Genomic DNA, 13,079 nt, shown 5'->3' with positions numbered 1-13,079 from the left:
CATTATCTGGAGAGCGTTCAAATACGTTGAATGGAGCGACCAGTTCGTTGTAAATTACTTGCTGGACATCTTTTTGCAAACGAACGCGATAGATTCATCGCACAACGCAATCAAAGCCAGTTTGTCACTCCAGAATAAGAATATTTATTTATACTGGAGGAATCCGATGAGCTATAAAGCTCTCTTTTTCACAGACGACTAGTAAGGGACGCGTCAGAACATTACAATGAAGAATATAAAAACATGTCAGGAGTGCAAAGTATAGGAAAGGTAAGCAAATCACCAAAAAAATATTCAAATAAAACTGAAATATTTTATTTTGCCAGGTAGGGCCCACACAGCTGTTGGCGACCTGGCCAACAAATGATAGCCCAACGAAGTGGCTTATCATTTCAATATGTATAGTGGCCAAATAATCAAAACAATCTCAACGCAGGTTTCTAAATGTGGAGGGGAAATACCAGAGGACCCCGGAGAAAAATCCACGCGACCACGGGGAGAACATGCAAACTCCAAATATACAACAGGCGTCAGGGTCGGGATCGAACTCCTGACCATCCAGCAAAACCAGGCAAGGTCGTTAACATCTCGCCACCACCTTGATCTCAGGAAGCAAAGGTCACACCGGGACAAGCCCCTCTGCGTACACGGTGCCAGTGACCCTGGTGTGCAAGTGTATTTGCGCACTTGCAAATACAGCTTATGCACGCATTTGCAAATGTTTACATATAGCAATGCAACATTCCCAGTCTATTTATATATACAAAAAAGCTCATTTTAACAAAGCTCAGTGATCGTACACAACAGGGTTAAAACATTTTTTTTATGGCCAACGCCTTTGAAGTCCCCCACACTTTGCCATTGCCTACTTTTGTCCTGCCAGACCCGGCCAGCAGTTAAACAATCGACAACTCAACCCTCCGGAGCCTGCACTTAAAAGTCTCATCATCAGCATTTTCCTTAAAGGCGGTTACACAGCCTAGCAGGATCGCCATTCGCCGCTCGTTCACGGTACGAATCAAAACCGCTGCGGGTGTACGAACCGGATAACAATAATGCAGGTTATTTTTGGGTTAGAATGCGTAAATAATTAAATGTGTCGTTAAATCCGCCACCACCCCACACAGCCAATTAGTAAGGTTTGTCACGTAAACAGAACATGCAACTCGTCACTAGTACAGCACACCGGTGTGTTGGAGAGCAAAGCCACAACATTTCCAATCTGAGTACAACGTTTCACCAGTATAAAAATTAGCTAGTTTGTAATTACTAATTGGCTGTGTCGAGTGGTGGCGGGTTTAACAACACATTAATATATTTACGCGATCTAACCCAAACAACCTGTATTATGGATATTGGTCGCGAAAGCCTACGTGTTAAACCATATAACAATACTCCGCGCCGTCTGCTGCACAGTAGAAGTTAAAGATCCCGTCACGTCATTCGCATGAGTGGGCCATTGTGTTTTGGTGTCGTGGTCCAAATTTGAAGAAAAAAAATATATACCCACAATTGAATTGGGAGATATGCTTACAAATCATTGCCCGCTACTACGAAAGGTTGGCAGGAGTCATGAGTCTCAGTGAGGATTTCCTGGGTAAATAAGTGTAGGAGTAATAATAATAAAGTCTTGCCCCTCTGTTAGACAATCATCAGCCATTCTTCAAGGACCACTCTTTAGAGTCTCATCCAACTCGTGATTAGCAACCTTTGAGTGCCACTCCAACCTGCCCATCTCGGTAACCTGGCCTCCTCCACGATGCACACACGCCGTATCTCACTCGTCGCAACCTCTTTTTTCCCCCCAGCGGTTACATCTGCAACGTTCCGTTTCTGAACGTTCAAGATGCTTACCCTATCCAACCGTGAAATCATTGGCATCCTCGGCATTGACCTCAAAATCATTACAGTGGCAGTTGCAATGAGACACCCAAGATGAAAATCTCCCTTAACGGACAATTGATTTAAATAGGCCAGGTAATGTTGCATTTGCCTTGCTTTATGTAACCGATACCTGCCCTGTCATCTGTCCATGTACGTGGACATTACCCCCGGGTATTGTAAACCTGCCTTATCGGTTTTAACGACCCAAGTGACTTATCTGTCTTAACGCTGCAGGCGACTTATCTGCCTTAACGCTGCAGGTGATTTATTTGTCTTCACGACGCAAAGTGACTTATCGGTCTTAATGTTGCAGCTGACGCATTTGTCTTCGCGGTGCAGGCGACGTATCGGTCTTAAAAGACGCAAGTAACTTATCCGTCTTAACGCTGCAGGTGATTTATCTGTTTTCACGCTGTAGATAGTTATTTGGAGAGGCAAACCCTGGACTCTCATCTTGCGTGCACCCCTCACTCCTTATTTTCCCCACTGTTCTTCATCATCATCATCATCACAGTAATGTGATCAGCATCATCGTTTACATATTCACATCAACAAAATATGCTGATCACAATGATCAATGTCATATAAAATCGTCATCATAACATCACTACAATCATCATACACATCGCAATGCTATAAATCACATCATCATCACAATATCACCCTCACAAACGATCATGATCACAATATAATCATCATCACCATCAGTTAAACCCAGCCTCTGACAATTAAATCTTCCATCAAGCTGTCCATTTGGTCTGTCAGTTCATCTTATTCTTGTTCATCTGTCAGTTCCTCAAATATGCTTGTATGCATGTTGAACTTCTTTCGCACCATACGTAGCCAACCGTGCCAATCGGAGACGCGCGGCAAGGACCACAAAGCAAACATGTTTGTATATTATGTTGAATACACACAGACATACATATCAGGCAAAACATGCGTTCGTCACTCTTACTAACAGCTCTCGACGCCAGTTCACCCATCTGCGCTCGGTCATATCTCAAAATGTTGGTCCGTTGTGTCTAACTGTCCATCAGTGCGGCCGTCCGTCTGTCTGTTCCATCACTCACAAGCACAGCCGTTCCCACGAAACTGCAGCTTGGGGGGCGAACGCGCAACTGCGCCTTCGAGCTCTCCACGTTACCCCCTCCAGCACGCGCTGTTCTTCGGCGATGGGCACAGCGTCATGAGAGAGAGAGCTGCAGCATGTTTCCTGTTTGCGAGCGTGGATGGAAGTTGTGCTCGGGGTAGAGGGCGTTATAAGGTGGCTGGGTGGGGCCGGGCAGGGCAAAGGCGGTCTGGAAGGGCCAGATTAGCCAGTTCGATGGTCGGCTGGCTTGTTAAACCTCATTCAAATGAGCTTTAGGGCAAACACACACGTAATAACGATCGTCTGTTTAAAGCTTACGGGCTGCAGGGCCAAGTGCAGTTATAGCGAGCACCAACGAGGATGGGCTACGCACGCGGGTAACATTTTGAACGGGACGCCGCTATACCAGGCGCTGGTCACAAATGGTTATGTAATGCTGATGAACCCTTTTGATCATCATCGTTTGTGTTGTATCCACTGCTGAATGAAATTGAAGAGGACGCTGCGGTGGCGAGATGTTAACTGCCTCATCTGGTATACAGGAGGTTGTGGGTTCGATCCCAAACCTGACACCTGTATATTTAGAGATTGCATGTTCTCCCCGTGGTCGCATGGATTCGTAAAAAGCTTTGCGAATTTTCAGACAACAGCTGGCCCCCCTTCTTTGATCATGTCTAGAGTTACTCCATCCGATGCAAGAGCCTTCCCTTCAACACACCGAAAAACGTGATGCTTACATCTGCAGGTGTGACAACCTGAACATCCAACTCCTCCACTGAAATATGATTAGTTTCCTTCAAAATATATACACACACATAAACTGCAAAAAAAAAGATCTGTATCAAATATGTTAAATATAATTCATGTAACGATTGAATGCGGATGTCAGAATTCCGAGTCTTAATTGGTTTCAGGAATCAAAAATTTTGTTTGCGTTATTTTCGACCACAGGACACGTCAGTGGAAAGTGATAGCTTAACCGGTCCTGGCCCACCCTCCACCAATCCTGAGGTGCCGAGCATGGCGAATCTCGAGTCAGACAACTCTTATGACCGATACTAGTGGATACTCCCACAGCTCCGATAATTAGCGATTCGTGTGGTTTGCTACGTACGGTGCAAAAGAAGTTCAACATACACACCTGCATAGGCCTGCATCAAGCAGTGGATTGACAAATAGCGGAAAATATATTTTTTTCATACCATTTACCTATTGTAGGAAAGTCTAATTGGAGTTTGTGGAGGACATTTAAGGAGGACCCTGCATTGTGTTGTTTGGCCAATTCCAAGCACTAGTGTTTGGCTTGTGGGAGGAAACCAGAGTTCCCGGATGACTTAAATGCATATGAAGAATATTCTTGGTTCTTTCGGTAAAGTCACGTAGAAGGGAAACAATAAAATAATAACAATATAAAACAATAAAAACCACACCTGATGATGATTGCTTGTGTTGCAGTTGAAACGTCGTGAGAATGTTATTGTTTTATATATTTATTATTTTAGTTTCCCTTCCATGTGACTTTACCGAAAGAACCAAGAATATGGATCCCTGCCGTCACGAAAGCTTTAAATCAAAATGCATATGAAGAGTTTAACACTCAAAACTTTGCACAGATAGGTTTAAACAATGCCTGGTATTACCGGATAGTCTCCCATTAAAGTACTACCCAGGCTCAACCCTCATTAGTCGCTAAGCTCTGAGCAGATCAAGCTGATTCACGGCTATTTGGTCACAGGTCACACAATGAAAATTATGTTTTGGCTATCCCGATGAGATAACCTCAATCCAGATCCAAATTGAAAGCCAAATAGTAAGTTAAATTTGACTTTGAACCCAACTATGCAGCCTGCACATTCTTTAGCAGACACCATTCACCTAACCCCAGAACGCACACATTGGTCAAAGACAAAAGATTCCCCGTACAGGCTGCACAGACTGTCGGGGCAAGTGCTGTTAGCGAGCAACTCTAAAGGCATACAATGGGATAGGTGGCCAGCACCACGCCCGGCTTTCTTTTATCAAATCAGTGGCGATGTTTACACACCGCACCAGGTACTCATTGGAGGCCGAGTCGACCTAAGGGAGGCCCCAGGACCGATTCAGATAATCGTCACTGGCGTTGGCCGTGAGCGGGAATCGAACCCGGGTCGTCAGGTTCGTAGCGCAGCGCGCGAACCGCTACACTACCGCGCTCTCCACAGACACACACACTTGGTGAGACACGTCCATACAAAATCCCCAGGCCTCACCTCCCTCCATTAAGCTTTGGGGGCTCCGTTGCTGGGCCCACGGGTGCGTGGTCCACGCTCTCTCCCTCTCACCGTCTTCCTCTCTCTGTGCATCTCTCCTTCTCTGACCGTCGCGCACCGCCTGTGCCTCTGTCTGTGCCTCCCACTCTCTCTCTGCTTTTATCTCTGCGTCTCTATGTCTGTCTGTGACACTCCTCTTCTGGCTGTTTCTCTCCGCCCGATTCTGTCCGTTTCCGTGTCCGTCAATCTTTGTTTGGCGACCTTTCTCTCTGCCCGTGTCTCTATGCCGTCGTTGTTACATCTGTCGATTTCTCCGCTTCTGTCGCTCGTATTTCTCTCTTTCTCTACGTCTCTCTGCATCGGTTTGCGCTAGACCATCTTTCCAGGTGTGTGTACGTATCTCTAGCGCTGTGTGTGTACGCATGTCTAGCTCTGTGTGTACGTATCTCTAGCTCTGTGTGTGTACGTATCTCTGCCGCTATGTCCATTTCTCTCCCGGTCTCTCGCTTTATCTCTCGGTCTGCCCTTCACTCTCCCTCACCACGTGCCAGGCAGTTTCATTCTCCACCTCCCTCGCCTTTCGCTGCTCACTCCCCCCTTCCCCTCCAAGAGGGACTGGCTTGGATACGCGAGAGGGACGGACTTAGAAATGAGAGTTTTAGCAAGTGGAGGAGCAGCCCTGTTGTCACAAGCCCAAGGCAGTGAAAACGACCAATAATCGGTAACACCTGTTATCGAATGTACTGACGGCTGACCAGGTCCGACGATGCGGAGGCCGCTTTCCCGTCTTGCGAACGGCTTTGCACGAGGCGGACATGTCGACAACGACACCACCCACTTTAACACGCACGTTTTCACGACTAATGTCGTGAACTAAAATTGTACATTGTGTGGGTTTTCCTCTCCAATATGCTGAACGAGTAACTAAATTGGCACGTTTTGTTCAAGTGAAAAGCCTCTAAAATTGTCTGCGTCGGGCGGTGGCGGGTTTAACAAAACATTTATTTTCACGCGATCTAACCCAAAAAAACCCCTCTATTATGGAAACAACGCACGACTAAAACGTACATTTGTAATGCACCCCTAACATAGCAAACGTCTCACAAAGCGGGGAGGGAAGGGGGGGGAAACAGGGGGGGTTGAGCCAAGGGAAGGAGAGAAAAAGAACCAATTAAAGGGGGGCTCGGAACCACGGAGGTTGAAAGGGAAAGTGTCGAGGAGAGACTCGGAAGCAGAGAGGGGAGCAGGTGGAGTTGCCCACGGAGAGATTTCCAAAGGGTGAGGGAGGAGCGGTGGCCAAAAGAGCAGCCACCGATGGCGGAGCAGCAGACCTAGGGAGTGAGGATCGAGAAGGCCAGAGTCCGTGCAGCGGAGGGAGTGGGCTGGGACGTGGCGGTGGAGGTGAAGGTTGCAGGGGTGGGGAGGAGGGGGGCAAAGGTGGTGGATAGATTTGATATCTCACTTCTTTGATATGGATTTGATATTGTAATTCGCAGCAGCAGCAAATACTCTGCTTTTAGCCACAAAGAAATAGAATCATCATGCCCCAGACACCGCTTGCGGTAGAACACACACACAGGTGCAACGAGTGACATATTTCCTTTGTCCTATCCAATATTACTTTGCTTTCAGGCATCTAGTCTCATCCACCTGCGCTCACTGTTGATTGTAGACAGGTTTTAGAAATGGTGGGAAGGACCTCTTTATCACAGAGTCGATTCAATAGCAACGTGCAAGGCCATTGCCAATACATTTCTTGATGAAGCTGTTCACAAAACCTTTCAACTGTGGGAGTTGTCTGACCATACTTCACCACGCTGGTCAGTGACAGTTGTTGAAAGGGGGTTGCAGTACTGGTTTAGAGCTCACTCGCCAACTGACATTAGCCATGGCCAGTGGCCGATAATTTAATAACTTCAACACCAATGTTAGCCGTAGCCAGAATTGAATTAAAGTCGTCAGGAGCGATTCAGATATTGCTCGCCACCGATGATGCTAGCCGTGGTCGAGAATCGAACTCGTGCCGCTGGATTCAAAGAGCAGTGCTCTAACAATTACGCACGACAAGAAAAAGATCCCTCTCGTATAGTGCTCATAAAAAACAAAGAATATGAATCCTTGCAGTCACGAAAGCTTCAAATCTAGAATGAGCTCATCAGATTCTTGGGGCAAGTAATGTTTGCGAGTATCTATGAAGGTCGGCAAGGCACACAAGCGGGTGGGTGGCCAGCACCATACCCAGCCACCTTTGTCTCCCTAGTGGCGATGTCTACTCACCGGGTACGCATTTGAGGCCGAGTTGACCTAGGAGAAAGGACCAGGACCGGTTCAGATAATCGTTACTGGAGGTGGCCGGGTTCGTAGCGCGGTACGCTAACCACTGCGCCAACCGCTGCACCACCACTCCTCTAATACACATAAATACATACAAACACACGACACACATTCGTACCAATCCATTCATGACCTGTAATGGAAATTGACAGGAAAAATAACGGAACAAAGGAAGAACGGCTCGGAGAAGTGAGGTCGTAGAAAGCTTCACACATACACAGCAGCAGCATTCAGCCAGCAGTGCTCCGAATTCATAAACAAATAAAGGAGGGAACAAGTACAGACGGTATTTGTACCATTCTTATGGCAACAAAGGCGATCACAAAACCGCTATGGTTATGCTTTGTAAGCTTTGCAGAACATTGAGGTTGGAGCCCCGAGGTTGGTTCTCACAGGAATGATGACAATTGTGTCAAAAAACGCTGAGCCAACATTTGTAAAGTCCTAGGTTTAATCCCAAGGCCTGGGTTGGTCTTGTCTCTCCTTCGCTCTCATGTACTTGACAAATTGCCAAAAAACCAGTACAACTTAGTCCTGGATTTGAACGCTGGCTATTGCTGTCTTTCTGTCACTCTTAGAGGGCTTAGGGCATTCAAAAATGTCATTATGGCCGTGTAAGAGACTGAGTCAACACAGCACCTCTACGAACCTGAAGTTTTACCCCTGGGCTGAAATTAGATCTCCCTCTCAAACCCATCATCATCAGCCACGACCAATCCACTGCTCGATGCAATCCTCCCCACGGCATTGCTATGTCTGACGGACCTACAAAGTACCAATCTACCTAGCACCTGCGCATGAGAAGATTTCATCATTCCATCTCCAGCTTCCCAATGTTCTCGCATCCATGTGTTCCTCTTCACATCCCTCAATGTAATATCAAGGAAGCGCTCTCTCTCTCTCGATGCTACTTTGTGCATTTTGCCAGCTCTAGTTTCGCCTCGGTGTGTCGGGTCAACGTCCACGTTTTCGGATCCATGTCACACCTCGGGAGGTTCATAATGGCCGTTGCACACGTAACCCACCGAAAGCCTCGCGATCCACATTTAAATTTCGCCTGCTTATGTGCTGATAACACACCTGTGCTAAGAATGACCGCAAGCTATTTTTATAAACTCGAGGGGGGGGGGAGTCCGGCAATCAGGCAAGCGTGCGATTGTAGCACGGGAGTTGGGTGCATGGGTGTGCAGGAAGTCCGATTTTACTGCAAGCTGCACTTCAATTGTCCTCTGTTTTAAAAGTGACAATTAACAGCCGGGGTAACGTTGCGAGCACTAAACGACAGTGGCAATGTCCCGTGGTGGTTTGTCTACGCAGCCTCGTCCCTTGGTCTCACTTTCTTTCCACGTGCACTTGATAATGATGCCAAGAGCCCATCGTCACTGCCGTTGTCATTCGTCATGGTCAATGTAGTAGTCAACAACATCAACATCACATCCACCATCAGCATTTCAACCACTAAAATAATTATCATCATGACCACCACAAATACTACCACCAATGTATTTTTTTTTAAACCAAGCATCGCACATACGCGTAGGTGAGTGTGTGTGTGTGTGCGTGCCGTAATGAGTATATTAATGGGGTAACAACATCTTTTCAGAAATATAGATTTTTAAGATTCACAATACGTGCATGCATCCATTTGTATGTGTAAGCATCGATGTTCCTCAATGTACGCACGAAGCAGATACGTTATATGCCATTGCAACATTTAATTCGGTGGAGGGATCATCAACCAGGGTGTGCGTGCCTGCATGTGTGCATGTGTGTGTGTGCCCGTGTATTTTTAAGTGTGATGTATACATGGAGTATAGAAATGCATGTGTGTGTGTGTGTGCAGCCTGTCATTAGCTGTGAAACGTCGCATTAACAGGTCACAATGAAGACGTACAAACTCATTAGGTTAAAAAAAATGCTTCCTCAACTTAGCAATAGGGCGACACTCATCTCCATTAGCGGCCATGAGTCAGTGGTGGGAAAGTCCACATTCCTATGGCAGGGGTCACTATACATAGCACGACCAATGTTAATTCGACACACAAATTGGTCGTTCTAGATTGATCAACCCCAGGAGGATTCACAGCGACGTGCCGAGTGAACCCCTTGACCACGATTTCAACTCCCAACCTTCCCATTGTGTAATTGAAGATTTAACATTGTTACTTTATTTATTAGTACGTTGCACCTGGACAAATCATCGAGGTGGAACAATCTCGTTTGCAAGAGTGTTCAGGGTATGGAAAAATAAGAATAGGTTTTACAATTTTCTGACAATAAAACAGGTGTAAAGATGTTCAAACACCAAATAGAAAACCTTAAGAAAGGAATTCAAGGTCCCATTTCGTAGTGTTCAGGGTGTCAGTTCGTATCGAGAGCACTCGAACTATAACAGTGCAAATGTTGTGCGAGTGTGCTTTAATTAAGGGTTTCACAAACCAGCGAGTCACGTCATGTTCTCGTCCATCTGGGAGATCTTTCCATATTGAATTAACGTGAGGAATCTCATCGCGTTACCAGCAGGCTCCTGCACCGACTTCGAAATGTATCCTGCACTTCAAGTGAATTTACCTCCGATTAGTACGGTTGGCTACATACGGTGCAAAAGAAGTTTAACATACATGATGTATTATAAGATTTTAATAAAAGTCCGTGTTTTGACAGAGTGGGTGACGATGACGAATTCGAGTTATTTCTCTACGTGGTCACCATTAAGTGCAGTGCATGTGATCTACCATCGTCACCATCATCATCGCCACCACCACCACCATCGTCGTCGTCAGCATCATTTATATCCTCATATTTTAACCTCCTCCCCGAAGATGTTCTTTCTTGCTTCTCAAACCGCTTGTTTACAGCTCTCATCGCTTCTCTTTCACACAAAAACGTGTGGAAGGCACTGGTGGTCTAGGTCTGGCGAGTGTTTGTTTTCTCGTTTGATTTGGACCGAAGATTTGTTTTCTCCGGCTTTCTCTATTTTTCTGCCGTCTCCACGTCGTGGCCAACACACGCGCAAAAAAAAAAGATGAATTCAAACACCTGCAATAACCGAGGAGAGTATTGTCGACCGCGACTAAGCCTGGTGAACAATCTTACCAAGTAACACGCTCTCTCTGTAGTGATGCCACTTACTGCACGTCTAAAGCCACACACTTTTGAATTTCACCCCTCGTGCAATGGGCCACAGCAGGTATCAAAAACTGCCCCAAAAGGGAACCAAGTTGCTGCATACGAGAACACAAACTTCTGTCTATGCCTCGAGCACCCACGAATTTTTTTTGTGTGTGCAACAGGTGCGTTCAAAGGCTCCTTTTGGCCGTTATCTTCACCAACAGTAATTCGACTCGTAAAACCCACAACCTTTACTCTGTCAGCTAAAGGGAACTGTGACCTTCACACCTGTCCTTCACCAGCAGCCTAGCTGAAAAAGAAAAGGCGAAGTGTATGAATTATAAGTGATCTGCCTCTGTGGTAGTAGGTACATTGGAGAAACCAAACGACATGTCTCGGACCGCATTCGTGAACACAAAGCAGACCTAAAACACGGTAGGACCAACACCTCGGCCGTGGCAGATCACTGTAATAATTCAGTGAGGCTCACATGACATTGACGATTCCAAGACAGAGGTTCTTTGCAAGCCATCTGGCTACAATGAGAGATTCGTTCATGAGGCTATCCACATATACAAACAGAGACAATTTCAACCGAGAAGTTGGATTCTGGCTTAGCAATCATTGGAAGGATTTGATAAACCATTTCGGGTCTTAATTGATTGTTCACGCTTACGGTGGATTTCAGACCGCATCCATTATTTTCGTCTCCCCCCTCCTTTTTTCCGAACATAGATGGACTCGTCCATCTGAACAAACTGTCAAATCGCTCTCCGTGGTGCTAACGTTAAAAATAACCGCCACTTTTTTTCAAAATTTATTGCTGTGGTTTTCACACCTGATGATGATTGCTTGTGTTGCAGTCGAAACGTGAGAATTTTATTGTTTTACATTTTTATTATTTTATTGTTTCCCTTCTACGTGACTTTACCGAAAGAACCAAGATAATAGGGTTTTTCCTCTTTTTTTCTGGCAACCAAACTGAAACCATTTTACGAGGAATCATGTGTGCATTAACTACAATACTTGTTATATAATTATTTTTATGGTGAGTGTCTGCTGCTGCTGTTCTGTACAGCGCTTTGTGATCCTTGATGAATAGCACTATATAAATGTAATTCTTATTATTATTAGTATTGTTATTATGGTGGTAATGTAGATAATGACGATGCTAAAGAGCCATACCATTCAGCAAGTAGGATTTGAACTTGTAAACTGACTGTGCCGTCAAGTGCTCTGATTACTGCCCACATTGCTGGACCGAGTTGGACACAGCTCATGTTCAAAGAGAGAGTTACGTACACCCAGCCCCAGCGTTTTAACACCCCCCCCCCCCACACACACACCTGTGAGACTGCAGCTTCCACTGTTCGAACACACACACACACATCCCACCCTTAAGCAAACCCACCAATTAACATTTCAATATTTATATTTTTAAATACCAGAGTTTAAAATAACACGGAAATAATAATAATGATAATATACCAGGCAATGCCAAACAGCCTCTTTACTGCACTCACATGGGATGGGTTATTTTAAATAGCTGTAAAACATCATGGCCCTCTTTCCAGAGCAATGGATGTAAGTTCCTCTTTGTTGTGATAACTTTTTGTTTTGGTGCAATTTATTAATTTGTTTATTCATTTTTGATTTTGCTTGGTGGCAGGGTTTTAATTTGCTTAGTCGTGGCCATGTATGGGATTTGGTCCATATAATTAATGTACAGCGTTATGGGATGCTATTAGCGTAAATTAAACTATATAAAATGAAAGTATTATTATAATGTAATGTGACGTGGTCCAGCGGCAGCACATTCGCTACTTGTTGCAGAGGTTCGAATCCGGCAAGCTACCCTGGCTTTTATTGAAACAATTAAAAACGATAAACATTTTTATTTCACCAGATAAGGCCCACTGAGCTACATAGATATGTTTCAGAAGCGACCTGGCCACAAATGATAGCCCAACGAGGTGGCTCATCATGTGGAAATGTATAGCGGCCAAATATTCTGAACGCGTGTTTCTAAATGTGGAGAGAAAAAAACCCGAGAACCAGGGAGAAAAATCCACACGACCACGGGGAGAACACGCAATCTCCATATATACAGGCATCAGGGTCGAGATCGAAGCCACGACCTCCTGCATACCAGGCGAGGTAGTTAACCAATCACAACCGCGGAGCCCTACTGTGAGTGTATTCGCCACAAAATACTTGCCCTGTCTGAAACTCACACCTGGATAAATGGCAATAGCAAAGAGGAGGAAGCTATGACGGTTTGGCTGTTGTCACTTAAACAGCAGAAGGACTTTCCAGTGCCATCCTGCGGAGCCGGGGAAGGGGAAGGAGAGGTCGGCCAAGGAGCAGCTCGGTGGCGATGATGAACGTAGCAACAGGCAGGTCAGTGG

General features: G+C 45.6%; 1 protein-coding gene across 4 annotated transcripts in view; it reads right to left on the bottom strand.

Moving 5' to 3' along the window:
- LOC116952594 (diacylglycerol kinase delta-like) overlaps positions 1–13,079 on the bottom strand; it is a 69,477-nt gene that overhangs the window by 35,664 nt on the left and 20,734 nt on the right. Inside the window, exon 1 of one of the 4 annotated variants that reach the window (XM_076074387.1) lies at positions 5,227–6,288. The exons of 2 other annotated variants lie outside the window; for them this stretch is intronic. The gene's annotated coding sequence lies outside the window, so the exon portion shown is untranslated. Of the gene's footprint in view, positions 1–2,957; positions 5,172–5,226; positions 6,289–13,079 lie in introns of those variants that run through there. One more of the 4 variants, XM_076074386.1, reaches the window with a different exon arrangement.

This window comes from Petromyzon marinus, chromosome 47 (assembly GCF_048934315.1).
Source record: "Petromyzon marinus isolate PM22_M1 ecotype Great Lakes invasive population chromosome 47, UKy_Petmar_22M1.pri1.0, whole genome shotgun sequence".
In the NCBI taxonomy this organism is placed as follows: domain Eukaryota; kingdom Metazoa; phylum Chordata; class Hyperoartia; order Petromyzontiformes; family Petromyzontidae; genus Petromyzon; species Petromyzon marinus.
This window is presented reverse-complemented; position numbering and strand designations above follow the sequence as displayed.